The sequence below is a fragment of the Mustela erminea genome, chromosome 4 (assembly GCF_009829155.1).
Source record: "Mustela erminea isolate mMusErm1 chromosome 4, mMusErm1.Pri, whole genome shotgun sequence".
NCBI lineage: Eukaryota > Metazoa > Chordata > Mammalia > Carnivora > Mustelidae > Mustela > Mustela erminea.
In genome coordinates this window covers 20,837,320-20,862,343 of record NC_045617.1, presented here as the reverse complement: position 1 = coordinate 20,862,343, position 25,024 = coordinate 20,837,320, and the positions used below count along the sequence as shown (strand labels likewise).

The following is a 25,024-nucleotide window of genomic DNA, read 5'->3' as shown; positions in this document are numbered from 1 at the left end:
TTGTTATGTTATTACTATGTTATGATTACTTTGTAAAAACAACTTTACATTATTTAGCGAACATGAAGATGCAGCTCTCCTCCGAGTCACAATTCCACTCCTAGGCATACATGCTGAAGAAGCATGCTTATGTGAGCCAAAGGGTAAGTGTCCCTGCAGGGCTGGGGCAGTGCCAGGAATCTCTATTTGTTACAGTTCTAGAGGCAATGTGGGGGCCTTACTCCACAGCAAGGGCCTGGGACCTTATCAACTCAGACCTACCATATCAACTCAGATCTCTCTCTGCGGCTGGGTCCCTCCCCGGCCTGTGGTTCCAGCCACAGGAAAGCTCACTGGAGAGGAGTGACAGGAAATGGCACAAGCCTGCAGCTGGAGTAACTATGCTTGGGGTGCTGATCCCTGGTCAAAGCCAGCCAGTCTGAGGATCTGGGAAAATTCACGGTCATTTCCTCTTCTTCCTTTTCGGTCAGCTCTGACTGCCAGACCAGGCTGGGCTTGTGTTCTTCGTGCAAATTCCCCCTCATCTGGAGGGGTGCTTGGAGTCAGCACAGTCACCATCCCCATCTCCTGCACAAAGCCCCGAAGCTCCCAGCCAGACTCGATGCTCCGAATGTGCTGTTCCCTGCCAGGAACGAGAAAACCTCTAGGCGAGGCTTCAGGAGAGAAGGCTGAAGGCTAAGCTCTGGTATGGAACCATGGTTCTTCTCTGTGTGATCCTGTACACGGACACCCACGTTTGTGATTCTTGGTGTACTGAGTCCAGCATGAGTACAACGCTAGGTGCAACCTGGCTTTTCATAGATATTTCCAGATGACGATGAATAGAAAGTGAGATAAGGAACTTCTCGAGAAGTGAAAGCAGCTGTGTGCCTTCCGGTGTGAGCTTGCTGTCTACCTTCCTACTGGTCTGTCCGCTCTCATTCGGAGAGGCTGTATAATGGTGCCTGTCTGTCACCCTCACTTAGGTTCCTCTCTCCTCCTGATGCCAAGAATGGCTTCCACCACCCCTCCCTCCCCCATTCTGGATGAACAAGTGGAGAAAGTGCACGGCTTGGCCGGATGACCTCCCTCCGTTTGTCCATTACCATAATCCTCCTCTTTTGAAACTGAAATATCCCTGGGGCAAAGTACCGATTACCATGTGGCTGTTGTTCTTTTAGGTTTAAAAATATCTTCAAGGTGGCACAAGTTTACAGAGTCCATTGGGGACCTGAAATCTGCCCTGTTATTCAGCCCCCGTATCGTACTGAGGGTGGAGGCAATTTGTTTAGTTTAAATCATTAAGCCCTAATAACGTGGGGTTCTGGCCAGATGGAGTATGTGTGGGAGACGTTGACGTGATGTTGGGAGGAAATCAAGATGATGCTATGATGAAAATACAAACGGGGTTTGGGTAGGATTTGGGGGAGGCCACACAGAGCCCATCTCTGCATGACTTGGCCTCATTCCCACAGCCCTGCCAGGGTTCTGTCTCTCACTTAGGGCTGTTGTGTTCCCCACTGGAGCAGCCTGCCGCCTGCCCAGGAAACTGTCTCCAGAGAGGCCCTGGCCAGGCAGTTCATTATTTGGGCACGGAGGAGAGAGACAGGAGTGATTTTTCTTTTAATGGCTTCAATGCCACTCCTTCAGTTCTCAAGTGGGTTGCCTTCTAATTCTCTCCTCTTTGCTTCCTTTCTCATTGCCTTTGGGTGTCAGAAAGGTAGAAAGCTATGGTTGAGGGTTAGAATTTATATTTTGAGTAGGTAGCTAAAAGTATTCTGGTTTCTTCCCCGTAAAATGGGGATTATGCCAATGTTTATAAGAATTGACATTCTACTATTAATTACTAGGAGGAAGTTACTGATACTTGACCATCTTTGATCTGAAAAAAGGTAACATCAATTTCATATAGTTCAGATGAGTAGATAATATCTAGACCATTAACTGACCATGTAGTAGGTGCTCAGTAAACTGCAGGCGTGTGTATATGTAAAGAGAGGGGCCACACAGGAGCCTGGGGGTTCCCCTGGGGTTATGGCTGGTTTTTCCATCCCAGGCACAAATGACATCCAGTGACTTCCTGGCTGGCCAGGAGACAGCCAATCAGCCATTACTGGTGTCCAGTGACACTACCAAACTAGTCCCCATGGATTAGTAATAACATTTAATGAGTTTAACTGAGTAGACAAACAAAATGAATTATTTTGACAAAAAAGTAAAAGACAATAAAAAAAGAAAGAAGGGAGAAAGCTGCATTTCTGCCTGATCTTTATTTGGTTTCAACTCAAGAAAGAATCCACCACCTAGAGTTCTCAAAGGGAACCACAACATCTGTATGATAGTCACATTGTTAATGTATCTGTTGGAAGGTGGGGATGGAGGACTGTTTATTCTCAGAAAAAAAAAGGAGCTTTTAGTGTAACTCTTGGATTAAAAATCTCAGTATGAATCACACCACTGAAGAGCCAGTTTCAGGGGCTACTAAAACTATAGCACTCCTGTCGGACAGCATTTTTGCATCTACTAAGCTCATTGTCACATAAATACTAATATTTGAAGCACAGATTTCTCAGAAGCTGTAGGCTGATGATATAACCAGGAGAACAGCACACGGATCTCAGCGGAAGGGGTGTTATATTTAGCTCCACTGCTTCCTCAGAGCCACAAGAAGACTGTCCAGAAATCCCTGGCATTTTGGGCACAGTCCTTATGGCCTGATGTGATCAGAAAGCTCCAAAGGAATCAGGAACAGGTGGGTTTGGGGCAGCCACATTCTGATTCCTCACAGGTCGCTCCTGTGGCTCCATGAAGTGTCCTCGGCCTCTCCCAGGAGGACACTGTCTGTCCCCATAGGGCCCGAGTCACCTGAATGCCGACCTCTGATTCATGCGCCAGGACATCCAGTGACTTCCTGGCTGGCCAGGAGACAGCCAGTCTGCCCTTACTGGTATATGGTCCAGTACTGGGGCTGCTGGTCCAAGCAGGCACCAGAGGCTGGTAATGGCCCCATCTCCAAGGCATTTGAGCAAGGTCACCTGAGGACCTTCTCCTTTACCTGTGCTGGGCTAAGAGTGGAGGACTCCTCCTGCCAGATTAGACACTGAGCCTTTGACCAGAACTGAGTGGTCCAGAGGGATACGGCTTTGCAACATTTTGGATTAACATTACTTGTGGCTTTTTCTGATGATAATCATTCTTGAGAGGCATCTACTCACAGACCTATATGCCCAACACTTATTTGTTTGCTAAAAATAGGCTCACTGGGGGTAGGGGAGGGTGGTTTGTAATGAACAGGAGTACACGACAGAAGAGAAAGACAGTTTGCCTGATGGTGCCTGGAAGGTCTCAGCGTGCTGACGACATCCCCACTCTGTGGTGTGCCGACTGCCTGGAACGTGTGTGGCGACACTGGCGGTGGGAGAGAGGTGCGAGTGTGTAAGACCAACGGGGCCACAAGCACACGAGCCCGACGGTTGAGGAGTGGGTATGTAGGTACAGAGATCCCTCCTTTGTCTGCGGTCATTTGCTCAAAGGAGGCTAAAGGCCTCGACTTCTACGTGGAGGCCACATGCTGGGGTGAGGCAGAGAAAGAAACCAACATATAAACTGAAAACTCATTTGGTTACTTGAAGGGTTTTTTTTTTTTTTCCTTTTGGATTCTGGCCAATTTCTCTTTTCTGTGAAATAGAAAAAGCCTCCAAACTTTACCTTTTCTTAGCTCCCCAGTTTTCCTGAGAAGGGGGAGAGAATGAAGGGAATCACTGGCCACTGTCGGGACTATGCGGTTAGGCTAGTTAGACACCCTGTGGGCTCCTAGTGAATTGGACCCAGAGCCCATGGAGACCTCCCAGTCATAACCCCCAGGGCAGCTGGGCGGGACAGGGAGGCAGACACTCGATCACCGCCATTCATGACTCAGGGAAAAACAGGGTGCTTAAGACAACTGTGCCCGGACGTACCTGTAAGCGAAGAATGGGGATCTGCACCCAGTACCGGTTACATGTTTGTGTTTCCTAACTGCTTAAGGAGGATAACAGAAGCACGCATTGTTACTACGTAGCTGACAGTAAGTTAGCGACAGAACTAACTCTCTAACCGTAAGTAAAAGCGGAATCAAGCCTACAGACAAGTAATTACTTTCTTATGTTTTTCTTGTATAAAAGTGCCAGGGCCAGGTCTAGGATAAAGTGAGTGAGGCACGATCCCCGAGAGCCGTATAAAGAGATGCTGAAAGACTTAGTAATCAGGATTAAAAAAATTGCCTTAAGATATTTATCTTGATTACTGAGGTTTTGTTTTTTTGTTTTTGTTTTTTGGGTGCCTTTAAATTATGCACCCCAGGAGAGTGCCTCACTTGCCTCCCTCTGGCCCCTGCCTGGTAAAACACATCAGCTAAAGGTGTTAAGTGACTGGGGGACACCAGTTCCGTAATTACAAATGAAACCAATGAACAGACCCAGGAAAGAGTCTTCAAATTTCCTTAGGCTAAAGAAGTGGGGAAGGACTTCTCCTTCTAGGAATGATCCTAAGGAAACAACAAGAACGTACACAAAGATTTGAGAGCACTCCCTTTGCTCTTATCCCCCTTTGGTGTTACTCATGACAACAAAAAATTGGGAATAATCCAAGTCCTCATCTATAGGGGATTAAAAAAAAATGATTATCATACCAGATTCCTATATAGCCATGACAAAGGAGGATGCTGCACAACTTACTAATTGTAAGGGATGTTCATGTTAAAGTCAGGGGAGAACGTGCAAGTTAGAAGACATGAGGCGGAGATAGGAATCAATCTGCTTCTCCTGTTTCCATTCTCGCCCTCTATAATCCATCCTCTACCTAGCAGAGTGATTTTTTTTTTTTTTAAGTTTCCCCTCATCTTACAATGGTTTCCTATGATATTTAGAATAAATTTAAACGATACAGCCATCCCTGTTCTGGCCTCCTCTTCTCTCTCTCTATCTCTCTGGTCTCTTCTACGGCTCTCCCTCCCATGCCTCTTCCCTAGCCAGACGGGCTGCCTTTAGAGCCTCCACACGAGCTCGTCCCTTTGCCTGAAATGCTCTTCCCTCCCAATACCCACACAGCTGGACGGTTTCTGGGATTCAGGGCCCAGCCCAAGTGTCGGCTTCTCAGAAAGGTTTTTCCTGGCACCATCTCTTAACTAGACACTGCGCTGTCACTCTATAATATCACACTCTCATTTTCTCTCTCTTTTAAAGCTTTTATTTATTTATTTGTTTATTTATTTGAGAGAGAGAAAGAGAAAGAATGTGAGCAGGGGGAGGAGCAGGGGAGAGGGACAAGCAGACTCCACGCCAAGCACAGAGCCTGACACAGGGCTCAGTGTCATGACCCTGAGATCATGACCTGAGCCGAAATCAAGAGTCAGATGCTTAACCGACTGAACCACCCAGAAGCCCCTCATACCACTCTGTTTTATTTCCTTCACATACCTAATACTCTCAGAAGTGATCTTCTTTAATTACTTATTTGTTTACTGTCTACTTCCCTCCATGAGAATGAAAGTTCCACAGGGAGAAAGGCTTTTCCTGACTACACCCACGGATGTTAGGTACATAGGTTCCTATATGCATCTGTAGTCACATTAAAAAAAAAAAAAAAAAAAGGACTGGAAGAGCATGGGACAAAAAAACCGAGTTTTCAGAGGTTTCTAAGTTTCTTCATTTTGCTTATTTTTATTTTGTACAACAATAAGGTACTACTTTTGAAACAAAGAAAACAACGGTTCCCTCTGTTTTAGAGGATGGTCACTACGAAGATGCTGCCTGGGCACAGCTAGGCTGAGATTAGAGCCACAGATGCCAGAACTGGAAACGAGCAAGAGAACATTTGCTCCCTCCCAGCTCCCGTTTCAGAGATGCGGAGGTCAAGGCCGAGCAGGGAAATGACCGCTGGCGCAGAGAGCAGAACATATAACAACGAGTCTGGTGTTCTTCCCACTACACCAGTGGTTCTCAAAGTTAACACACATGAGAATTATCTGGAAAGGCTTGTGAATATTGACTGCTGGGCCTTACCTGCAGTTTCCAAGAGTGGGTCTGGGGAAAGGCCCGAGAACCTGCATTTCTGACAAGCTCCTGATCGATTTTGAAGCTGCTGAACTGGGTCCACACTTGGAGAACCACTAGGCTATGCCACGTGGCCTCTCATAACTCCCTCAGAAATGTCTTATTCTTTTTGTAGGGATGGTAGTGATGAAAACAATACCCTCAACCAAAGAATTAATGAAAAAACTCTATCGTTTCGGCTCACTCGCTGAGTTCCTAGTGAAAAGAAGGATAGAAATTAGGGAATGTCTAAGAACGTGAGAGACAGGGATAAACAATTCTGAGAGCCTACTCTACACCAGGCATTGTTCTAGATGGATCTACTTCTGTTTGTTTAATCTACTTTGCCGCCGGAAACCTAAGCTACTTCAGAGGGATAAAGAAACTCATTTAAGAGCACACAGCTAGGTAATGATTGAGACAGATTTTAAATCCATGTCTATTTGACTACAGGAAGTCCACGCTCCTTCTCCAACCTTCAGAGAAGAAGGAAAAGCTGTCACTTGTGGCATTTAGTGTGGCAAATCAATGTCTCCCAATGCAGAAACAAACACCCCAAGAAGTATTAATATAATGTCATGCTCCCAAAGATACTGAAGGTGTGTACAACAACATTAACATCCAGCCTTTTCTCTGGGCTTGAAGCCAAGGTTTATTCATTTACATGATACTCAGCAACTTCCAACTCAGACCCTCACAGTAGAGATGATTTGAGTCAATGCCTGGCTCATTGCAAATCATCTGTGAAATAACTGGGAAGGGAGAATTCATCAATCTCAGCTTCTGACAAAAGGAAGAATTCACACATGCTCTGTGGGAATAGAACCAAACAGACTTTGCAGCTGAGCAGAACTGTCCCACTATTTGAAGAACTAAATTTGAATTCAAAGGCCAACACCCAAATATGAGAATGTATCATTTACTATTTTAGGTAAAAAGTAACCTAGACATTAGTTATTGTTCCCTTTTTGTTTGTTGATGAGGAAATTAACAAGAAACAAAATTTACACAGCACACAACTCACTCATACCTACAAACCCCCACACAGTCAACAAGTCACAGTTTGTCCTATTATTGTGGTCACACTCAATCCACGTTTGAGAACGCTCTGGTAATACTATAAAGGCAAAGGACCTTGATGACATTCTTTAGCATTGTAGTTTTGATCAGGATTCCAAGTTAGGTACAAAGTTAAATATTAGTGGATTATTTCAGGACCAACAACAAAAAGGTGGTTTTCTTTATCTGTCTCTCTGTATTTATTTCACCTTCTGATTTCCCCCCTTATATTTTATTCCAGATCCCTAAAGCAGCTATACGAATAGATTTCACATGAAAATAAAAGGAAATACTTGCTATAATTCTGGATATAGAATCAGAGGAATGAGGGTTTTGACAAAGAGGGCTCACATGATGCTCCCTTCCTGTGCCTTCCCCAAGGATCCTTGGAACCTCTTCTTTCAGAAGGTCATTTTCTAACTATGATCACTGAAATGTCTGCATCGTTTGGCTAGCAAAGCTGGCCAGTGGAGACCTTGAAGGAAAGATAAGTGGGAAAGAGGGAACAGGACAGAGTGGATGTGAAAAAAGGAGAAGAAGATCCCAAAGATGAGTACCCGAGAGTGGTTAAAACGTGACATCAAAGGCAACTTTGCTTTAAACACAGCTGTGAATAGGTTTAAGGTTGGGAGTGATGGCGGTCTTCTCTGTGCACCAATCAGTAAGGCGGGCCAAATACCTAACCCCTCATTTACTAATGTCTATAAAGATACGGCTCTTTCACTCCCAGCAAAATGCATGGAATTTTATTTATTACAGAAAAAAGAAGGTCTGCAAGATCTAGTAGAACAAACTCTGGATCTCAAAGCCAACAAGCTGTCTCTGCGGACAGCTTCTGAGTGAGCTAGGGCTCTAACGCAAGGCGCGAGATCGGACTGTGCCGTATTAGGTATGAGCAAGCTGTCTTTTCATTCCCGACTCTCGCCCCTCATGAACAGTTTAGAAAAGAGCCATCGTGCCTTCCCCAGAGGAATGATGCTCCTGCAGCTGCAAATGCAGTTTCTGAGCCGTTATTCCATGGTTAAATGTTTCCTTTTAAATATGAGACCGGCCTAGCAGAAAGAGCAGTCTTGTGTCCCCCCGCTCCCTTCCTCCCCCGCCCCCCCCACCTTACACACACTCACACACACATAGAACATGGGACAAAGCTCCATCTCTGCATTAGCACCCTCACCTGTGTCCCAGCGAGGATTTAAGAAAAAGACATTCCCTAATTTCTATCCAAATGGACGTTTATTCCGTAAGTTGCAAATCTATTTTGGCAGTGTGTGGTCGCTGTTGATTCAGTTTGCACAGTGGCCTTCAGCCGGGGTAGTTCATGCAGAAGACAAAAGAATAGCTACTTGGCAGATGATACTCTTCAGGCCGTAGGGAGGGCACTCAGCTGGAAAGATCTGTTTTCGTTGGAGATCGGAAGTGCTTTTCCAGCAATTATTTGATCTTTCCTGGGAACTCGTACTTTTGAAAATCTCCCAGCCTAGTAGGAGCACACGGACTTCTATTCTGGTCTCAGCATTATCACTAACCAGGCGTGTGACTCTAGGCAAATCATCGGGCCTTTACTTCACCTCAGTTTTCTCATTTGCTTGCTGGAATAATTATCCCTTCTCTGCTTAATTCATGTGGTTTTTGTGAAGATAAAACCAGGTGTTGTATGCGAAGGTATTTGGAAAGCATAAAAAGGCAGGTTTATTATTAGGTGGTATTTGTATAAGGTTTTTCATTTTGTACCTGCCCTGGTTTACATGACATTGGTATGTTCTGGTTTTCTTTCTGAGAACTAGGTAGGAATTCCCTCGTGCAGAGGAGAGGTAGATAGTGCAACTCAGGCAGAGAACAGGATCAGATCCTTGTTACCTCTCGGAAACAGAAAGTAAAAAAGCCAGGACCGGAACACTGTAACATCATCCTAGAAAGTCTGCTTTTGCTAGGTTTGCTAGGACCGCAACATTCTGGTCCTTATCTGCTTCCTCTCCAGAGGTCCATACAGAGAAGGCTACTGCTGCAGTGCTGAATGAAGGAAGGAATGAATCCAAACACCCAGCCACCCATCTTTTATAGACCAAAATTATATATCAAGCCGTGTGCATAAAATACAAGATGCAAAACGCTGTCCCCCTTGCTGAAGAGAGACCAGCCAGCCAGAGGCAGACACACAAAGAATTTGTCCTGCCACAGTGTGGTCAAATGTGCCCTCCAGAGAAACACGCATGTGCTCTAGGAGCTTGAACATGCGGTCATTCCTTCCCCGAGGAGGCTGGGACATGTTCTCAGAGCTCAGATAGCTGAGCTGGGCCCGCAGGAAGAACTGGCAAGGACAGGACAGGCGAAGTGCTCTCCAGCTCGTAAAGGCACAGATTCTAGAAGGAACATTCCAGAGAGCATCCTTGTTTGGTGTGATGAAAGCCAGGAGCGGAGATGGGCAACGAGAAGTTGGGCAGGGGCCTAAATGTGAAAGCAGGAGCAGGCCATCCAAGCTTCTGAGCAAGAATCACACAATAGATTGGTATTTCAGAAAGATTACTTAACAGCAGGGAGGACAGACTGGAGGGAGCAGGTCAGGGGTAGGAAACTGATTTAAAATCTAACGTAAACATCTACATTTCACAACACTGGACACTTTACAGCAAGTATGGTGTAACAGCGTTCCTCCAAATTCTAAATTAATACAGCCAATCACAAAGGTGATTAGGGAGGTGAATAGTCGATGCCTTCCAGAAACTATTCCCCAAGCAATAAATTTCCCTCGCACAATTTAGAAAACACTGATTTCCCACATAATCTGGAAAAATCTTCGTGAAAAGGCAGTCACTCTGATTCTGAAATGTGGCTAAGGAGCAGAGCGAGAGAGAGAAGAGGTTCTCAAGCAGACACCATGCTCAGTGCAGAGCCCAAGGCAGGGCTCCATCTCACGACCCTGGGATCACAACCTGAGCTGAAACCAAGAGCTGGATGCTTAATGGGCTGTGCCACCAGACAGCCCCACTTTCTTTCTAGTGTTTGCATAACTCACATACGATACAACATATAGATCTTAAGTGCACAGTTCATTGCGTTCTGACAAATGTAACTGTGTAACCCAAACCCCTCTCAAGAGAGAGAACATTTTCATCACCCTAGAAAGATCCATCAGGGCCCCTTGCTATCACCCCCATGCAAAACAATCACAGTTGTGATTTCTACCACATAGATGAGTTTTGTTTGGCCTAGAACGTCATATAAATGCAGTCCTAGAGTGAGCACTTTTTCTATTACTTATTTTTGATATTTACCCACAATAAAAACTTTTGCTAGTTTATTAATGTTGGGCAGTATAGCAGTTTTTACTGCTTCATTCATTACAGTACTTTTTATCACCGAGCGGTACTCCATGGTCTGAACAGACCACTATTTGGCATGTTTTCAACAGCTTTCTCTTCGGCTGGAGTGTCCAAGTGCCTAACCAAGGCAAAGCAAACAAGAAAGGCCACTGTGCAAGGTCAGGTGAAGTGGCTGACTGTTTTCTGCGTGTTTGGGGCCCAACCTCCTGAGTCAGCTTGGTCTTCAGGACACCTAACAGCAACAGTGGCTAAAACTTCGGGTCAACCAAGGAAACGAAGAGAGAGACTACCCTTTGTATCTTCTTAGTGCTCTATGTTTGGATCACAGAAGCAGATGAAAAACGGCCCCCAAAAGGGAGGAGCCAACTTACTGAGAATCAGGTACTTGGGATGAATGGTTAGACCAAAGATTTAGGTAACAAAAGCCTTCTTTAAGACCTTGAAGTGTGTCTATGGAGTCCTGCACGTAGCCTAGGGTTCTAGGTTGTTCCTACCAAAAGTGGCACTTCCGTAAGGGGACTGAGGGAGTTTAGCAGAGAAAGGGAGTGATTCAGAAATACTCGCAGGATTCCCAGTTTCCAATGAGAGAAGGGCACCCAGGAGAGCCGAGCAGCTTGTGAGGCAAGACAGTCGCTGCGTTCAACCAGGAGATGATACCTGGAGGCTTCGAGGAGAACCGATGAGCTCCTGCCAAGAGGGGTACTGGGCAGCACGGGCAAGAGTCCTTACTCTGTGGAACTGTGTAAAGAAGCATCACAAAGGATCCAAATGGCTTCCAAAATGCTTATTCAGGCTTCTCCTGTACATCTGTCACAGCTCACTATGAAATCAAATCTGAATACCGTTCTGATGACTTGAAACACACCATTTGGGTCAGCTCCTCCCCCCGTCGCTATACAATGCCTGTCCTTTGAAATGAACTAGTCATTTTGGCTCCAATATTCCCATCATCACCAAAAGTGATGCTGGTTACAATCATGCTAAAGGCACACTGGAAACATAAAGCTCTTGGATGTGGGTAGAGCCTGGTTTGGGTCCAAAAATCATGCAGATAATGTCCTACGAAAAGCTGGCAGGCTCCCTCTCCATTCTTCAGACTAGACACACCGATTTGCTTTCTCTTTTGCTCAGCTGTTTTTTTCAAAGCCCTTGCAAAGTAAATAATAACAGCTCTCATTTTCGTGGAGCCCTAACTATGTGCCGGTCACTGTGCTTTGCCCATCATTCTTACAGGCCCTTGAGGTAGGAGCTGTGACTCCTCCTCCTTCAACGATGAGGAAATCAAGAGCTAGCCACAGCTCCTCCTCCCCCCCCCCCCATCATTCCCATTCCCGTGTTGCCTTTGCTCGGCCGCTGGGCGGTGGGGGCTGGGAGACATAAGAGATGATGCTGAACAAACAGAAAGCCAAATGATCCTCTTCTCTGATCTCCCCTCCTTACATATTTTAATGTTCAGTTTTGTAATTAGGTCAAAGTGAGAGATATCACTGTGGAGAGTGACAGCTCAAGTTTAACCATTATTTCTTAGAAGACCGTTAATTAGACTGACTGACAGAACTCCTACTCTTTCTGAGAGCAGTTACAGCACAAGACATCTCATAAATAAAGGCCATTTAGAACATTATCCACAGGAAACAGCTGCAGCCGGCAAGGGAACTTCTGACATTAAGGAAATGCAGAACTTCATGGAATTAGAGGAAGGCAGGGGTCATAGATCACAGGGCGACACTATCTTAGCAAGAGTCGGACCATGTTTTCAATAGAGACACTCGTTTTACAGCACTTTGTGTTTGCTTCCTTCTCTTGGGTTTTCAGGAGACAAGCTGGGCATGTTAAGAGCAAAAATTCAAAAGAAATGTGAGCTAGACCCAGGGGTATTTACAATTTCAAAGGCTATGAGCCTGTGGGATGGTGCAAAACTTGGGGCTGTTTCGCAGTAGAGACCGGTGCTGTCCAAAATGGTACATCCTCTCTAACTGCATGTGGTTGTGATTTAAGTGTGAAGTGTATTAGCCAGATTTCAGACTTAATGGGAAGAAAAGTATGTAAAGTCAGTAACTGATAAATTCTGAAATACTGACTGCATGTTAAAATTATAATATTTGGGACATGTCATCCTAAATAAAATATATTCTTACAATTACTTTCAGGAGTTTCTTTTTGCTTTTTCATCACGGCTCCTAGAAAATGTAAAATGACCCGTGTTGTCTGCATTTGTGAACCATCTGCAGTGAAATATGTTCCCTAAGAGGTGAATGGAGTAATCTGACCCACTGGAGACCTCAGGTAAGCCACTCATTGTTCCTGGGTCTAGCCTCTGCAATGGCTGAGTCACATTTGATATGTGGAGAGCTGGGGGAGAGGCGGAAGGAGAGGGAGAGAATATAATATCATAAGCAGGCTCCGTGCCCAGGGCCGGAGCCTGGTGCGGAGTCCGATGTGAGGCTCGATCTCATGACCCTGAGGTCGGATGCTTAACTGACTGAGCCACCCGGCGCCCCTGACCCAGATAATCTTGAACATTTCTTCTAGCACTCACATTTTAAGTTTGTGCCAGTTCCTAAGGGTTGTTTGCTCGCAGGTGATGTGAATAATAATAAAAAATATTTGCAGCTCCAATATTGCCTGCTGATCTTTCACAAGCAACACAAACCTTGACTGTCTTTCTGGAGCAACAGCTAAAATTTAATGGCAATAATAATCATTTTTTTAAAAAAGATTTTATTTATTTATTTGACAGAGAGGCAGGGAGAGAGGGAACACAAGCAGGGGGAGTGGGAGAGGGAGAAGCAGGCTTCCTACTGATCAGGGAGCCTGATGCGGGGCTTGATCCCAGGACCCTGGTCTCATGAACTGAGCCAAAGGGAGACGCTTAATGACTGAGCCACCCAGGTGCCCCAATAATCATGTTTCTAATAGACAGATTGGACTCCCTTAAAGGAGGGACAGTGCCATTTGCCAGTGCACCTGAATAAGTGGGTTTTATATGATAAGATTATATTTCTTTTTTCTTTTTTAAGATTTTATTTATTTATTTGACAGAGAGAGATCACAAGTACGCAGAGAGGCAGGCAGAGAGAGGAAGGGAAGCAGGCTCCCTACTGAGCAGAGAGCCAGATACTGGGCTTGATCCCAGGACACCCTGGGATCATGACCTGAGCTGAAAGCAGAGGCTTTAACCCACTGAGCCACCCAGGCGCCCCAAGACTATATTTCTAAATGGAAAAACTTAAGAGCGCCTTAACCCAACAGATGCTTACTGAAAGGTGAACCCAAGATGTTATAAAATATCCCAGGAGAGGGCAAAGAGAACCGGTTATTCTTTTAGTTCAGATTCTGCCCTATTTCTTTTTATTTTCAAAGCATCAAATAATTTGCTGTTCTGTATCTCTCAGGCAAATTACACACTTTTTAGATGATTCCAGAGTTTTTCCTTAAAAGGTAAAAAATTTCAATTATCTAAATGATAACTCAATTGTAACTAATAGGGTAAAGTTGCAACACAAGCAAGATAGATAGCATTCATGACCCTGTGAAATATTTTGAGCAAATGTATGCTCAAAATCTATGTGTGGAAACAAATTCAGAATTAAGAAATTGTAGGAATAAAGGCCTGCAATGTGTAGGGTTGGAAATCTTGCTTACTATGAAGACCTCCAGAAATACTGCATGAGCTCCCCTGGAAAGAATTCTAGAATTTACACCCCATTTCTCTTTGTGTCCTGTTATATCTAATTAAAATCTGACGCCTTGAACTTCTGAACATAGAGTGACAGTATGTTTAACTGTCACTAAGATACTCGCCCATTTTGAAGTAGTCCCTGCCTTTATTTACATGGTTCCAGATTCCTTCAGTGGTGACTTTCGGCAGCATGACATTAACGTCACTAATACTGATAAATCTTACCTGTACCAGAGTAACTCAAGAGATACTTGGTGAGAAAAGGAATGTTAGACAGGCAGGCTCTTTCCTGCTCTTCATCTCTCTCTCTCTCTCTCTCTTTTTTTTTTTTTTTGGTTTATCCATAATCATGCCGCTATGATTCATGTCTTTTTTTTTTTTTTTTTTTTAAACTAACATTGAAGGCAAATTGGAAAATTTGACTGAATTACTGAAATAAATGGCTTGGGCTTCAGCCCTCCAGACTTTAGGGGAACTTATTTTAAAAAGCAAGAAAGAGGCTCTAACATCACAGAACAACAAAAAGACACATTGGCCACCTTCACTTTTGAAACTGGTGGAGTGGGAGTTGGTCAACCCATGAATGAGAGCAAGTCCTGGTGCGTCTATTGTGCAAGATAACAATTTGACTTGAAAACGGAAAAAATGACCCCGCATTTCTTTCCCTTTGCCATTATCTACAGAAGCACATTTGAAAAAGCACGAAGAGAAGCAGATTAAAAAGAATAGCTTCTGGCTGGCTTTTCCTCAGCATTTTATACTTTCATTCCTTTGTTCTTTCCTCTTTCAACCTCATTCCCAATTACTGCAGTGTTCTGGAGGCACTGGGGACAGGATGTCTGGGAAACATAACACATATTAGTCCATCTGCTTTCTCTGTGAGTTCTTTTCAGCATCTTCCCGTGGCACAGGAAGGATGTGGGCTCCCTTTCAGATTCAAATGAAGCTAATCAGCCCTAGCTCAGGTTGACAACATCATGCTTTTGTTACAGGGTAGCCTGAGAAAGCCAGCACCACCTCCCTCATAGGGTAACCATTTCATCCCTGGGCTTAAGCTCTTATTTTTGACATTGGATTCCTAGGCCACTCCTTCCCCCAAAAACTGCTGACGCAGTATGACTCAAGTGCATTCTTCCATTAAGAGAATTCTGATTTTCGCAGTTGGAAAGACCAAAGTTTCCAATGTTTTTGAAGATGTTTTAAGTTGTGTGGCGAAAGGTTTTCAAAGTGGCAGTGTCTCCTTCTTTCATATTATTTATGAAGAATGTGGTAAGAAAAGCCCACCATGCCTTTCCCCCAAGTATATATTTCTACATGTGCTAAAACAAGAGGTATTACAGTCAAATATGGAACTTTGGGTCTAATTCTTAAAATTGGATGTTTTATGACTAATACTTACACAGAAAGATCAAAGCAAAACCATGGAAGAGAATGTGGTACAGTGTTGGATGAATACCTTATTGTTGAATTTGGGAACTGACTCTATCATCAATTCTATTACCCAAAACTTTGTGATCTTGACAAGTTATTTATCTCCTTTGAATCTCAACACTATCATCTATCCATCCATCTAGTCATCTGTCCAACACTATGTCCCATTTACTAGGTGCCCGGCCCTTTGTGAGCTAAACAGGTGAATAAGCCACTGTCCCAGCCCTAGAGCAACTTTTGATAAAACAAGGAGAGAAACAATTCTACACAACTGTTACTTGGTAGTTACACAGCGCTAACAGGAGCTCAGAAGAAGAAGAAATCCCTTTCAGTGGAGGATCAGTCAAGACTTCATCAAGGAGAAGCATTTATTTTATTGCTTGAGAGAGGAGCAAGATTTCTAAATGTAGAAACTGATTGGAATATTCTCCACCTCAGGAATACTGGCAGCAAAGATGGCACCAGGGAGTCCGGGAGGCAGGGGAGACTTTTAGGGAACAGTCATGACCCCACTCGGTGGTATAAGTCTGAGGAATGGGGAGGTGGCTCTGAGCAGACTATCAGCCAAGGGAGCAGGATGGACCTAGTTTGGAGTGTGGAAGGGAGGCCCTAAAGAGCTCTGAGCGAGTGACTTGGTCTGTTATCTCTATGCAGAATGGCTCAGCAAAGGGAGAACCCAGAAGAGGGGCACACAGCTAAGAAGGAGTTTGGTAGACCAAGCCAATATTAATTAATCTAGATGTAGGACGTGATGGGGAGGGTTTGGTAGAGGGACATGCAGGGTTGTTGACGGGTGGAATGGTCCTGGAGAACTTGGTTTATCTCTAACATTCTAGCTGACACATTCTAGTACTTAATAGTTCAGCACATGTGAGGAAAATTGTTGAACCAAATGCCCACAAAACAAGTAAAAACAGCTTTGGATAAAGTTCAGTCCCACTTCCATATTTGAAATCTCAAACATTAATTGATTTTATTAAATAGATTGATCTTACGGAAAAAGTATCACGGAGTGCTAGATGAAAAAAGCCCAGTTTGGATCATCCCATGAAAGTGTTTCAGTGTTTGGTCTGATCCCTCATACAGGATAGGGATGGTTAGCCCATTTTCTATTTTAAAAGGAATCAGAGAAATGTGGTTCTTTATGGACTTTAGCAGTGGATCATCCAAAAAAGCTCCTCACATTCCCTTGGGAGACAGGAAAATGTGGGCTGGATACCAAGGCAATGAAGGGAATGGTAATATTTAAATGGAGCTGATCAATGAGTTCGTGTCCTCTCAGAAGGTAGACTCCAAAAGACACAGAACAGGGCTCTGAGCCTTTCAACAACTCTGCCAACATCTTAGATGAAGATACAGAAAAATTACCTGATAAAATACTCAGATGAGTTTGGAGGGACAGGAAATGTTAGGTGACATATCTTGCTAGGCCAGGGTAATAGGGCCAGAACTGAGATGATAAAATTAGTGAAGGAAAATGTGAGGGCCTGAAAAAAAGATGTTGCATAACTACAGGAAGGTGGGTGTGTGGTTTGAGCAGCAGCACGTGTGAACAAGATTGGGGGGTGCTAGCTGAGTAATTTCAGTTTGAGTCAATTGTTTGACATGGCACAGGAAAGTCAGTGTGATCTAATGCCATGCCTAATGAAACATAGCATTAGGTTTGGCCTCACTTAAGAGAAGGTTTCAGAAACAGAAAGGCAGGAACTTTTATTCTATAAATGTGTTGGGTAAAGTTACTTAACAAACCTAGCTTGACTTAACCAAGAGAAGAAGTTTTGCTGGTTATCATGAGGGTCCTCCCCTCAGTCAAGCTGAGCTAAGGAGGTTAACAGATCACAAGGAAGGAGCTGTCACACTAAAGGCTGCACTGACCCATCCTTAGCAAATCTGAACTCTTGAGTCTTTCAGTTGCAACAATAACGAAATTTTAGGCACCAAGAGACAGACACCATTTCAAAGGGCAATGGTGTCCCTCTCTTCCTCTTTAAGTAAATGCTAAGCATTGTATCAAGTAATGAAGATTTTGTGCGTCTGTTTGAAGGTGGGACTCTTTAACTGTCTGAAGAGTTCTGGGCACCAAGCTGGGGTTTGCTTTCCCTGATGGTTGGAGAGGATCATAAGGGAAAGGGGGTAGAATGCGCATGATTTATAGCCAACTCCCTGCAAGCACAATAGGGTACTATTTCCACAATGGGAGGAGATCTTCTGACACCTCTTACTATTCCCTCCGTGTATAAGTTGTGAATTCTAAAACTTCCAAATACAACACTTACTTTATGTCAGCAGATCGGCATAATTTCTAAACAAAGTTGGAACTTTTTTTCAAATATATAAAAGGCAATCTGTTGCTGTGTATTGTTTCCCTTCCTCCTGTAGTTGCTGCTGATCTTCAGGGCACGGACTGCATGGATCTTGGTGTACAGTTTAGAACAAGAGACAAGAGCCATAAATCTCTCATCTCAACTATTTCTCTTGGGAGAGAGAAATTCCTATATGATGTGGTCAGTGGGTTTTAGCCTCAATATAGCATATTTTTCTAAGGGGCTTCTCTAGTCATTATCAAATAAGATATTTTCAAAACATATATATATATATATAGAGAGAGAGAGAGAGAGATACATACACACACTTACACATATGTGTGTGTGTACAGTTTGAAAGTCTCTCAAACCATGAGTATATAGAATCTAGAACTTGTCCAGAAAATAAGAGATATTGAAAAGACCTGAAATTGTGTTGGGACAAACTAATAAAAACTGAAAATTGTTTGGCTCTAAGCAAAAGAAGACGTTTAAGCAGTCTTAAAAAAAAAAAAACAAAAACTGATGGGTTGTTACATAGAAGAATATTTCCTTATGACTTGTTTTAATGATGAGAACTTCGCAATGATTGTAGAGACTATGTGACACTGGAAATGTCCCAGCAGAATTTGGATCAACAGATACTGGTTGGACTAGGTGAACTTTAAGGCTCCTTGAAGCACAGTAGCTCTTCTCTTTCCCCCTGAAAATGGCCCACAGTGTGAAATCTAAAAAGGTAATCTGAAGGTGGATGCCTTGAGGCCAGGGCTTCTGAGAAACCAGATTCATAGTTACTTGGAAGCTAAAGAAAGGACTCCATGTTCTGAGAGAAAGAGGACAGTACCAGCAAAGGGCTCTTTGACACTCTTCCATGATTAAAGCAAATTATCAGAACTGTAAGGACAGTATGACAAACACAGTGGGAGATTTTAACAATACCTCTCTGAATGACTGGTGAATTAATAAGTCCGTAAAAGACTTGAACAACATGATTAAGAGGTTTCATCTAAGGGGTTTATTTTTAGAGTTCTATCTTACCAGCACCCATCAGTGAATATGGATTTTAAAAAAACATTCATAGAATGTTTTTAAGAAATCGATCACACACTAGGCTATGAACCAAGTCTCAATAAATTCTGTGGAACTGGTTTCACATAGAAAACATTCTCTAACAACAACAGATTTTTAAAAGTTAGACTCCTAAACAAAATGGTTACTAAAAAACTCTCACTTGTTTGCGGATTTAAGATGACATGCCTAGTATCTCATGAATCAAAGAAGAAACAATTATGGTAATGACGACGTTCTTAAAATTGAGTGATGATGAAAATATTCCATCAAACCACTGGGAAGATTCCACTAACAATGTAGTTAGAGGAAAATACTTAAATCTGATCCTAGGAAAGAAAAAAAAGATGGAAAATTAATGAGTAGCCAACTCAAGAGGTAAGAAAGTGAATGAGAGTAAATGCAAAGAAAGCGGAAGAAGGGATAAACGAAGGGTAGAAACTAATAAAATCGGTGAACAAATATATACTAGAGAAGATTAACAAAGAAAAAGCTGCTTATTTGAAAAGGTTGACAGGCTAATCAACAAAATCGTTCAAGAAAAACACAGGGAATACTCAACATAATATTAGGAATAAAAGAGAGAATAAAACTATAAATACAGCAGAGATTAAAAAATAAGAGTGTACTATGAACAACTGTATGTCATTAAGTTTGAAAATTTCAGTGAGATGAAGAATTTCAGAAAATACGGTCCTATAACCATTGAAGAAACTGACGCATCAGTTAAAAATCTACTCGTCTCTCCCTCAAAGAAAACAAAACCAATACGCACTAGGTTCAGATAAGGGAAAATTATAGGCCAATTTCAGATATTAATACAAATAAAAATCCTAAAAATATATTAGCAAATGAACCCAATAGTGCACGGAATATATCATGGCTAACTTGGATTTTTACCAATGATGCAAGGGTGATTTAACTTAAGCAAGTTGCTGACAGCAAGTTCCCCATTATCAGATTAAAAGAGAAAAAACCCCTTGATCTTATCAATGGACACAGAAAAAGCACTGAGTAAAATTCAACACTTATTTGTGATTTTAAAAAACATACACTCTTAGCAAACTAGGATCAGAAGGGAACTTTCTTAACCTAAAGTGTATTAACCAAATCCCAATGGTAAGCATCATGTTCAATGATGAAATGTTAGCTAGCAGCCTTCCCTTTAAAATTAAGAACAAGTCGAGGTGTGCCGTCCCTACTCTGCTTAACACTGTACTGTGGGTCCTACGCAAAGTGGCAAAATAAGAGAAAGAGACAGAGAGAGAGAGAGAGAGAGATAAATAAATAAATGAATGTTGGAAAGGGAGAACTAAAACTCATATTTATGGATGTCACTGATTATATGGACCAAAGAGAAATTGCAGATAAACTATCAGAGTTGGCAAAATGCCTTAGCAAACTATTAGTTCAATATGAAAAATTCTGTTCCTATGCACCAGTAACAGTTAAAGTAATTTTTTCAAAGAAATAGAACACTTATTTTTCTTGACCTTCATTTCTTTTTCCTTTTTAAAGCTTTTATTTATTTACTTGAGAGAGAGAGAGTGTGCGAACGCACACGTGCAGGAGCAGGCAGAGGGAGAGGGAGAAGCAGACTCCCTGCTGAGCAGGGACCCTGACGGGAGAGCTCAATCCCAGGACCCCGAGAGCATGACCTGAGTCGAAGGCAGCCGCTTAACCGACTGAGCCACCCAGGTGCCCCTTGACCTTCACTTCCTGCTCTTTGATGCGCACCTCATTCGGATAAGCATAGGACGATAAAAAAATTATTCAGAAAAACAAGTAACCAATTATATTGCAGAACTATGAGAAGCAGACAGCACAATTTCATGGAAGGCTTACAGGATTCCTTTCTATTCTATGGTTCCCACAGAAAAATTCCACTTGAAAAAAATGGGGCATTGTAGATGGGGTTACCTTGAATTGTGGTGAATCACATGTGTTACTGGAAAAGAAACACAAACAGGAAGTTCCAGGCCTCTGCAAATCAAACTCTGCCTCAAAGGAAAAATAAGGTTGCCACCTTCTCTTCCACACAGCTTACAATAAAGTGAGCAGGAACCAGCCCTTCAAATAGCATCCCGCGTCGAGAAGGAGACAGTTGTCTTGAAGAGAGAGGTGCGGGCAAGAGGTAGGTAGAGGGAGAGAGTTAAGAAGTTCTTCATCTACATGAAGATAATATTGAGGGTTACTTAAAACAATTTTTTTTAAACTGAAATTTCACTATATCAAGCACAGGGTATTTAAATTCTAAGGACTATCTGCTTCAGCTGAGACCCCTAAACTTATTCTACATTTGGGTATATCCATCAGCAGGGGGCTTGGTCGGCTTGTGTTTTCGATACTCTCAGAGCAGTATACTACGGCACAAACAATGTTTCTCCACTCAGGGGTTGATTATCATTTCGATAAAGTAACAACAAAAATGAGATAAAACTTCCTGAAGAACTTTTATGTTCACTTGGGTCTGACCGGCACAAACAATGTTTCTCCACTCAGGGGTTGATTATCATTTCGATAAAGTAACAACAAAAATGAGATAAAACTTCCTGAAGAACTTTTATGTTCACTTGGGTCTGACTGGGCAAGTCACTCAATAAAAACAAGGTTATCTAGAAATACTATAGTATGATGTTGTTTTTTTAAATGGTTAAAACCTAAATCACTGGAAACAACCAAAATAAGCAAAAAAGAGGCTGTTTTCCTACCTGATTAGATAAACTATGGCACATTCTTATGGTGGGATAGGAGATAGCCCTGGAGTCATACTCTAAAATAACCTTACTGACACACAAAAGTATTCATGGCATATTGCCAAGTTGTAAAAATAAGATCTAAAACATTAAGTGCAATCACTGAGTTTGGACATTGAACAAAAATACTAGCAACGCGTATGATTATTTCTGAGTGATGGGATTAATAGTGACTTTTGTTTTGTCCTTTGTGCTTTCCTGTATTTTCTAAGTACTCTACACTGAGGGTGTGTATTAACGTGGATATTATTTTTAAAAGCTCACCCTAATGACACTTGTGACAACATGGATGGACATTATGCGAAGCGAAATATGCCAGACACAGAAACACCAAATACCATATGATTTCACTTGTATGTGGAATATAAAAATAAAACAAAACAAAAAAATGAAAGAATATATGAAGAAAAAGAAACAGATCCATAAATACAGAGAACAAACTGGTGGGTGCCAGAGTGGGGGAGATGGACAAGGTAGGTGAAGGGGAGTGAGAGGTACAGGCTTCCAGAAAGGGAGTGAATAAGCCACGAAGATGAAAGGTACAGCACACGGAATACAGTCAGTGGGACTGTAATAGCATTGTATGGGGACAGGTACTTGTGGTGTACAGAGAAGTTGAATCACACTATTTTGTATACCTGAAACTATGTAACATTGTGTGTCAACTACATTTTGATAATTAATAAACAAATAAATAAAATTCTCCATAATAAAGTACCTAGAGTTCTGCAGCACAAACTTCTGGAGCTCTCCGAAAACACTCAAACTTAGCACAGCTTCGTGGCAGCCAAAACAACCAACAGAAACAGTGTCTCCTCACAGTCGCACTGGAGGATCTTTTCTTACTCTTGGTCCACCACCCGAGTGGTGGTAGTTGGGCTGTAGTGTATCAGGGCCCCCAGGAGACACTGAAAAGGCTCAGTGTCCATCCCAAGGAGGGGTCTGCTTCCCTCAGCTTCCCCTCCCTTAGCGCAGAGCCCCGAGCTCAGCATCTGCGGCTGCAGGACACTAATGAGAATTCGGGGCATGGACAAGTTCCACTTAACCACACTGTTGCTTTCCTGCTCAGCACTCTCCTCAGCTCTCCAGCTCGGCTTGCAAGCCTTCCGCAGTAGGGCCCCCCACGCCTTCCACCGATCTCCCACGGCCCCCGCACAATCTCCACCCAGGATGGTGCGTGTCTCCACGCTCCCGTGCCTTGCAGTTCCCACACCTCATTCACGTGCCAGGCCCCAAGCTGATCTTACCCTCCAGAAGCCTTCCTTTTAGCTCCTCCGGCTCTCATGGGTCTCCCAGTCTCTCAGCTCCTTGGCTTATCCCCCACACTTGATCATGTGGGGGTGGGACAGTCGCATTGATTCACTGTTTCCTGTGCATGGCAGGGTGGGCCAAGTCCCAACCAAGTCCCGACAATCAAGGGAGAACCCTGATTCTCCCCCTGCCTTCTCCCAGCTCTCAGCATGGGGCTGCAACCCGGTAGGCTCTCCCTTCCAGTCCGTCTGTTTGCCTGCTTCTTTCCCTCTTTCTGCTTGTCCTGCGCTACAGAGCAGAGCACGACATCTTCCTGCTCATTCTTCTAAGCTTCTATCAATAGGTTTCCTCTGATGTCTTTGGCTCTTGTTTAGCTGCACTAATGGATGGCAAGTCACTAACGCAGATGATTCACGAGGGTGCCTGGTCCTCTTGCCTTCTCACGCCCAGGCACCCCCAGGGTGCTGCACGCGTTGAGGACTAGGTCTCTTTCGGTTCCTCCCTCGCTCTTCTCCTTGCTTTTCAGAACTTTAGTGGGTTACATTACCCATCCATCTCTTTGCCACTCATTCAACACTGCGTTCCTGAGTGCCTGCTGTGTGCGGGGCACTGTTGCTTAAACTCACATTTGGCAGCTGTTTCCTCCACTAGATGGGAAGCTCCCTGGTGGAAAATGTTACCTGTTACAATTATTTAAATGTCTAGACAATCTAGCAGTGTGCTGATAAAGTGTTTGCTATATATATATATATATATATATATATAGAGAGAGAGAGAGAGAGAGAGATTTTATTTAGTTATTTGACAGAGAGAGAGGATAAGCAGAGGGAGAAGGAGAAGCAGACTCCCCACCAAGCAGGGATCCTGACCTGGGGCTCGATCCCTGGACCCCGGGATCATGACTTAAGCAGAAGGCAGACCCTTAGCCAACTGAGCCACCCAGGAGCCCCAAGGGTTTGGAAAATATTGAACGGAAACTAGAAAGAGAAAAGGAATGAAGCAGAAGGCTACAGTTTCATTCTATAACTCTCCACTTTGTGGTTTGACTGCAGAGATGGTGTAAAGACAAGGAAAAACTCCCACTCTAGCAGAATGAGAAGAGCCTTTGCTTCTTCCTGAGTTTAAAGCAGACAAAACGGGACAGTGATGTAGGTGAAGGCACCCTTTAGATGGCAGAATGGGTTACAAATACGAAGCACCGTTGTCATCATGATACACGTTATCTATACCTGGATGTGGGAAGTTTGATCCCAAACCATAAGCAACGAAGTCACCCCATTTCACAACTTCCTGCAACCAGCAGCAGAACACAGCCTGAAAAGAAAGCTGATAGCCTGACAGAGCCCAGATGAAAGAAAAAATGAGCAAGAACAGCCACAAACCCAAAGAAAGAGCAAACCCCACTGCTGGGAGCAAGAAAACCTCTAATTGCCTCCACACCCCTGCTTACTTCCATCTGCTCCCGTTTAAGCCCAACGACAGGGCTCCTTGCAGCTGCGGAGAAGAAAGTAAAGGCGTTCAGAGTGTCTGGATGGCTGCAGCAGGCAGGAGCCCACAATACGGACGGAAGATCCGCAAGCAAGGCTAAACAGCAAAGCGGACAACAGATTCGATGTTTGTCATGCAAAACTGAGCAAACAACCTCTTAGAAAACACACGAAATGATAATGGAAATCATTGTTGGGAGGAGGGCACAGTAACACGCGTGGGCAGGAATGCTGCAGTGGTGTGTTGGAAGCAGCCGGGAGCCTCCCTGGGGCAGGGAGTCGGAAGGGGCCTGGGCTGCAATAGGTTTCCTACACAGAAAGGACCAGAAGCACAGGCACCCACACTCCTTAGCGTGCTGTAACCCAGCCTTGACAAAACTCCCCAGTGGTGATCTTAGTTTTTAAAAATGCTAACCTTTGGATTTTGGTGTCATTTTGATCATTTCTCCCCTGCTGTCCCTACCTCAAGCTCACCAGTCCCAGTTCTCAATGTTTCTGGGCTGCCCCATGCTCAGGAATTTCCCCTGTGCCCCCACAGTCTGAAGGATCCCCCTAAGGAGCAAATGTGGTGTAAAGTCGCAGCATCTTGGAGAACAGGCCATTTTTAGATAATGAGA

At 43.5% G+C, this 25,024-nt stretch overlaps 1 protein-coding gene across 8 annotated transcripts in view; it reads right to left on the bottom strand.

Moving 5' to 3' along the window:
* FYN (FYN proto-oncogene, Src family tyrosine kinase) overlaps positions 1-25,024 on the bottom strand; it is a 207,592-nt gene that overhangs the window by 72,473 nt on the left and 110,095 nt on the right. The window contains exon 1 of one of the 8 annotated variants that reach the window (XM_032338002.1): positions 22,917-23,395. The exons of the other annotated variants lie outside the window; for them this stretch is intronic. The gene's annotated coding sequence lies outside the window, so the exon portion shown is untranslated. Of the gene's footprint in view, positions 1-22,916; positions 23,396-25,024 lie in introns of those variants that run through there. 8 annotated transcript variants of the gene reach the window in all.